A 7,618-nucleotide genomic window follows, 5' to 3' on the forward strand; every position below is an offset into this window, starting at 1 on the left:
ACCGTTGTATACAAAAGTAAATTAATGATGTGGAATAGTGTATGTATGGATGGAATAGATTTAGACATTGCATATGTAGAGAATTTGTCTTGAACTTTGAATTATCTTTTGCATAATTAGATTTAGACGAGATAGTGTGTTTAGAGATGAATTAAAGTTAAACTAAGTCGTGAAGCAAATGAGCTGTGAATCAGATGTTTCACCCAAAATTTAATAATTTATAACATCATTTTTTCTCCTTTTGAAACATGTTTTTATTTCCTTTTCATTTAAACAGATATGTGATATTGTTTGTTAAATATTAAAATAGCCAATTAAAAATTAAAGTCTTGTTTCCTGTGTCCTATTGTATTTACAGGGTATTATTATCATGTTCTCCATCCATGTATTACTAGAGGTATAATAACCTGGCTTTTTTTCAAAACACAATGTCAAAATCCGACGGCTAATGAAACATATCAGAATATATCCGCTAAAATTTGAAAAAAAAGTATTGATTGATCGAGAGAAAGCTAGATGCTTTATGGACCAGTTTTAAGCAATAGTGATTATACAAAAGATAAAGTGTCAGGAGTGTTTGAATTATTTATTTTGAATTGAAAAGTAATAATCACAAGATATTATTGTTCCATTCCTTGCTTTTGTGTTACCATACGTACTTACTGTAAACAACAGAGGGTGGAAGATAAACTCAACCATTACTAAGAGTGAATCGTGCAAGCATATTGTGAGCAATTTATTGTGAGCAATATAAAATATTAATTGCTTGCCTAGAGGGAAAAGTAACATTTCAAGCTTAAAAGCATAATCTATATTTCTTTCATACAAAGGCTACATTTCGATAGTTTAAGAGTACTTATGAAATTAAATTCAGTGCCTTTTACACCTTTCTTCTTTTGAAAAAGATATACACCAAGAGACACAATATTTTACACACTTGACAACAAGAGGCCAACGGGCCTTATAGGTCACCTGAGTATTTTTTTTATTCGTGATTTAAACCAGAGGCCATGAATTCCCCATTGCTAACCATAACTATACACATAGCATGCTTTCTTTGGTAACTTAAGGTAGGACAAAACACCCGTGGATTCTATTTTAAGCAATTTCTTAAAAAGTACTGGAGGAAAAAAAATAATATTACTATATTGACAGCAATGAATGATCCCTATAAGAAAAATAAGTTTTGGCATGTTTGCATCATATTTTGTGAAAAAAAAAACCCAGAGAATCCTATATATTGGTCACTTGGGGGCTTACATTTGTGAATGTGTTTATGCTATCTAAGTGCAATAAACGAGCATGTAATAGTTTGTTATATTGCAGTGTAACTTTTAATCCATAAAGAGTAGAGAGGTGATATTTGGAGACATATATAAGGAGTCTTCCATTTTTTATGTACTACAAAGGCCAAGGTCATAACAAGAGGTCAAAGGTCAAATATTGTTACGTCATCTCGTGAATCTTTAATTTTTTTTTTTGCCATTGAAATTTGTTTATTGCCAAAATATCTGAAACCACTGATTCAATTTTCTTTATGTTTACACATTTTATTCTAGGACCCATCTAAATCATTCTGTTGATTTTTTTGTAAAAAATTGAATTCTACATGTTCTATTGGGAAAACTTAAACTTTCGGATATTTACATGTGAATTTTCAATTCCGTCGCTATGTATGTTCTATTTTTAATTAATATTTTACTCAAATTTTCCAGAATCAATTTGACTTACTGATTTAAAGTAACAAAAAGGTTATCTTTATTAAAAATATTACAGAAATATGCAATAGATCAATTGATATTTCAAAAATAAGGCTCATTCTCAATTCGTATTTCTGATTTCACAATCTTCTTACAGGGGTCTGATAGGCCATATTTCAGACTGTGTGGGCAAAAAATGTGTGGTTGAATTTCTTTCATATCATATATATAAATAAAATTTTTGTATCCTAGAACAATATATCAAAGTTCCAGGAAGAATTGTATTTGAGGAAAAATTTGGCCTATCTATTGTGTCCTACCTTAATACCAATATGTAGATCAGAGTAACAAAGAGAAAATGCATTTTCACGTTATAACCAATTGTGCACCCCACCCACCAGAACCACTGACCCTGAGGATTGAAAAATGATGGAAATTTTATCATATATTTTATTTCATAATAAAGTGTTACATAAATTTTATTTAAACAATAAGATGCTTTCTGCTGTTGCAGAAAAAAATAGCAGGTTATGATATTTATGTCTCCCCTTCCGAAGGGGAGACATATTGTTTTTGTCGATTTTCTTATTCTTCTTCTTATTATTCTTCTTCTTCATCCAAATTTTGTCCAGGCCGTAACTTGAATACCCTTTGACCTGAAGACTTCATACTTGGAACTTAGAGAGATGACCTTGAGGCGGAGTGTCCGGCACCAAAATTTTTGACCTTGATCCATACATAAGGTCAAGGTCAAACTTTTACATTAAAATAGAGTTTTGGCAATAGCTTGAGTACCCTTTAATATTAGGACTTCAATCTTGAAATATAGAAAGAAGACATTAAATACAAGATGTAGTGCACCTAAACTTTGACCTTGACCCCTTTCTATGTTCAAGGTCAAATAGAGAAAAAACATGATTTTAACATAACTTTAGATACCTTAGACATTTAGACTTCAAACTTGGAATATGCAGAAGACACATAGGAGAAGGGTGTATGTGATCAAAATTTTTGACCTTGATCCAATGTTTATAGGGTCAAGGTCAAACTTTCACATCAAAATAGAGTTTAGGCCGTAGCTTGAATACCATTTGATATAAGGACTTCAAACTTAAAACATAGAAGGGAGACATTAAATACATGATGCAGTGCACAAGAACTTTGACCTTGACCCTTTTTTGTTCAAGGTCAAATATAGAAAAACATGATTTTACCACAACTTGAGATATCTTTGAGATTTAGACTTCAAACTGGGAACATGCAGAGGACACATTGGAGAAAGTTTATGTGATCATATTATATGACCTTGATCCAATATTATTAGGTCAAGGTCAAATTTTCACATCTAAATAGAGTTTAGGTCATAGATTGAGTACCATTTGATATTAGGACTTCAAACATGCAACATAGAAAGAAGACATTAAATACAAGATCTAGTGCACAAGGACTTTGACCTTGACCCAAGGTCAAATAGAGAAAAAAAAACATGTTTTGAACATTACTTGAGAATCTTTTGACATTTAGACTTCAAACTTGTAACATGCAGAGGACACTTAGATGGAGAGATTATGTGATGAAAATTTTTGACCTTGATCCAATCATTATTAGGTCAAGGTCAAACATTCATATGAAATATATTTGAATTGAAAACTTGATACCTTTCTTGACATTAGGATTGTTATTTGGAACAAGTAAAGACAACTTTAAGCCTAAATACACTACATCAATTTTTTTTACCTTGACCATTTTCTTCTTTTAAGATTAAATTAAAAAAAAGCAAGACAAGACAATAACTTTAGATCCTATAAAAGACTTGAAAGATGCACTGCATTATTCTTTTTCACCTTCATAGTAAAACTGCATTTGTTAATGTTGTTAAAGAAGGGGAGACATGTGTTTTTTGTTAAAAAAACAATACCCACTAGTTTCTTCTGCAATAGCTGCGACCGTTAATTCCAGTAATAACAAACAAAGAAAGACATTTTATTGTTTATATTTATATCTGTTTAAGTTATCATTTAAAGTAGAATTTAAAAAAAGATTAATTATTGTACTAATGATGCGAACGTCTTTTTATGTTTCATTGATGGAACACCCACTGATCAAGAAATATGTACAGGCGACATGCCTAATGTAGTTCATGAAGTGATTAACGCAATCGGTTTTCTTAAAAAATAAAGGAGAAAATATTCAGGGCAAAGAATTCATGCATTTTCACTATATGAACATTAGAGCTCCGCCCTAACACTAGAAGACCTGACCAAGGGTCCCTGAAATTCACAAATCTCAAACAGGCACTAGATGTTCATTTAAAAATACAATAGTCGAAATAAATATTTAAATTACTTAATATTTTCTACTTTCATTTAAATTTTGATTTCAACACGTGTTTATGAATTAGGAAACTATTAAAGCTGTTGGCTTTAAAGGAAGAATAACTTTTGTGCTTATTTTACATTTTAGATTGATTGATTGTATAGTGTTTAACGGTCCTCTCGAGAATTTGTCACTTAAATTGTTACGCCACCACTTGCAGGTGGAGAGCTGCAAGTTTTGTCCTATACTCGGCACTCAGGGCCATTGAGGAGAGAGGGATCTTTCTCGTGCCAGCACCTACTGCGACACGGGGTCTCGGTTTATACGGTCTCATCCGAAGGACCGGTCTCCACGTCCCACGGTGGGATTCGAACCCGCGACGAAAGAATTGACTCCTTTCTTCGCGACTCTAGAGCAGACGCTCTAACCACTGCGCCACGCGGGCGACCTTTACATTTTAGAAGGTAAAGACATAAATTGGCGATACTTCCCACTGGTTATGGTAAAAGCTTAATTTTTCAATTAGCTCCTCAAGTGATTATGCGGAGCAGGAACATTTCGGCCTCCAAAAATGTATGTTTGAAAATTACACCATTTAACAGTACAATGCTTAGTCAAATACAGGCCCTACATTTAATGAGAATATCAGCATGTTTCTTGGACTTCTCTTGTAGTAAGGCCCAGCCATTTCAATACGACAGGGACTGTGATGAGAGCGGGGATGATGCTGACAACTATGCAAGTCAAATCCTGACAACTGCCCCCATTTCAGATATACTGGAAGGGAAGTATTCCGTTATCTATGCACATCCCCAGGCACTCCTTAGCTGTCCTCAAGGCGAAAGACTGCTAAAGCAACTTCAGAAAAATGATACTTGTTTGCATTGCAATTGATGAGGCACACATCATACTAGAATGGTAGGATACAATATTATTCTTAAAATTTCTTTGTTGACTGTACAAAAATTATCAGTCTTTCTCCTAGGCCTCTGAATTTCTATCAATAAGTCATACATATACCATGATTTATAAGACTAATATCTATACCCCCTCTTTTTTCAGAGAGAATTGACATTTTTATATTTCAATGTCGCTCTTCAAAATAAACCCTTTTCAGCTACCTTACATTTGCATGATCTATGCTAACAGTGGGCCCTTTAAGATGGCAACTGGCAACCATCTCAATTATATGTAGTTAAATGTTCTTGATGTTAAAAATACTTGTTCTCTTAGGTTTTCCCTATTTTATACCCAGCTCCTTGGGAGAGGGGGAATACTGTTTTACCCTTATGTGTCTGTCGTTCTGTCCGTTACAAATTTATCGCATTTTTTCAGCATCTGCTCATTACATGCTTGAATTTTAGCCAATTCTTTGCGGAGGCATGCCGCGTGTATTCAAATCGATGCCATCTTCCTATTCATCGGTGTGTCTGTCCCTACCAAACATTTTTCAACAAATTTTCATATCAGTTTTTAGTTCAAATTTGTTGCTCAAATCTGATTTTAACATTATAATTCTCCTTCGGCATTCAGTAACGTGGTGTCATGTGAGATATGCTTGCTAGTTCCTAGATCAGTTTTTGCTGCTATTCCCAGTGCGAGCGCACGTGTTTTGTTTATCTTCTGAAAGTGTGAAAGTGATTACACGCGGGATTTTGAGTTTGTGAATTATGACTGATTTGGTATTACAAAGACTTGCAATGGAATATGAAGTCAGAAAAGACAATGATTCGTCGTTTGAGGTGGCAAATGCCCGGTAATTCTCGGTAGTCCTCAAAATCCCGGACCCAGCACTAGTACTCCGTTGAAGGAACAGCAATACATGTATATTCCGGATTCGTCGTCAGATTCTATCAAGCTGTTGATAGAATCACAACAGAAGCAATTCAATGATTTCCAATCATTAGTGATTGAGGAAATTAAATCCACTAATGCGTGGATTGAGTTTTATGGAAGAGCCCGTTACAAAGAAAGCAAAGTTATCTAATGATGATTTGGAGATATATAATCCAAACAGAGAGGAAAATTCCTCGCAAGAAAAAGAAGAGGCAAAGCCAGAATCAAATACCTCAATTGTGTCTAAACTTTCTGACAAATTTACATCTTTTGAAAAAAACGGGCCCTTCTATTAATGTGGAACTATCCAAGATTCTAAAATCGATTGTTCGTGATCGGCAAACTAAGAAAGATGATGAAAAAAGAAGAACCGATCTCTTGGAAAAGAACCCACGACCTGAAAATTGTGATTTTCTATCAGCTCCAAGGGTGAATACCGAAATTTGGAGAAAGACATCTACTTATAAATATCTAAAGATATCGAATTTCAAAAATCTAAATCTTCAGTTCTACGGGCTCTTGGACCGGTTGCATATGTGTTGGAAAAATTGGTGGAAAAAGATCCAAAAGGAGAGAATGAGGAAACTTCTCCGCTAATCGAGAGTCTAATGGATGCTGTAGTTCTCGTCACTATGGCCAACGATGACATGAACGAATTTAGAAGGAGCAATATCAAGCCTGATCTGCATACGGAATATAGATCTTTGTGTTCTAACCAGGTCCCTGTGGCCGAAATGCTTTTTGGAGACAACATTGCCGATCAATTAAAATTAATTCAAGAGGCCAACAAAGTTCCATGGAAAGAAAGTTGACAAATATCAACAGTCGACAAAGCCTTTTTTAGGATCAAGGCTTTCTTGAACAAATGGATCCAAGAAGGATCCTTGAGGGATTTGACAAGAAGAAGCTGGCCGATGTACTCACGCCAGAGTACATGTCATCGGAAGAGTCCAATGTTGACGGCGAAGGGGTGTTTATTGAATTCAAAGTCAAGCGCCTCCAATGTTTTCAATAATTGAACGACAATCTAGAGGAAGCTCACAAAGCCAAACTTTCCCCTCAGCACCTACGCCAGGTTAAGAAGAGAATGGAATTGCCTTCAATGAGGATTGCACCACAAGGCTGCCCCAGCTTCATCATTAGGGAGGAGGGTTGACGTTGAGGAAAGACAAATTTAGGAAAATAAAATCAAAATTCTACTGCTCAAACTATTAAATTTATATCAATTTGTCAATGTGTTAGAAACAAATATATTTTTTTCGTAATGCACTCACATAGAAGTTAAAAAAAATATTTGATAGTTTAGCATGCGTATGGAGTAGAAATTAAGATTTCTTGATGTACTATCCTGTCATAGTACATGTACTACTCCAAAACATGAAAAAAATTGGCTTATTTTGGTACTTTTTTTTTTTTTATTTTATTATAAATTTCTGCAAAATATCAAACTTTAACAAACCATTTAAAATTTATTATAATTTAAAATTTATAATTTACAGAAACACAGTAAATTATCATATTTGTTATGCTTAAGTTTTAAAATGTTCATGTGTTTTTTTTTTCTTTGATGTAGTGATAGTTATGTATTAATTTATTTTATCTATTTCAAGATGATATCCAGTTAATACGTATGAAATTAAAAATGTTTAAGGTATATTTGTTTATTTTTTGACAATTTTCTCGAATGTATCTTGACATTGTTCTATTATTAATATAATGTTGATTTCTGACGTGATATTTGAAGTACTTACAGAAATATAGTGATT

The 7,618-nt window shown here is 33.7% G+C and overlaps 1 pseudogene; it reads left to right on the top strand.

The window, feature by feature from the left end:
• Positions 1–5,163: 5,163 nt before the first annotated feature.
• LOC134233285 (uncharacterized) lies at positions 5,164–6,740 on the top strand (annotated as a pseudogene).
• Positions 6,741–7,618: the final 878 nt, after the last annotated feature.

Source organism: Saccostrea cucullata, unplaced genomic scaffold (assembly GCF_032062105.1).
Source record: "Saccostrea cucullata isolate Sc308-1 unplaced genomic scaffold, CSIRO_AGI_Scuc_v1 ctg11287, whole genome shotgun sequence".
NCBI lineage: Eukaryota > Metazoa > Mollusca > Bivalvia > Ostreida > Ostreidae > Saccostrea > Saccostrea cuccullata.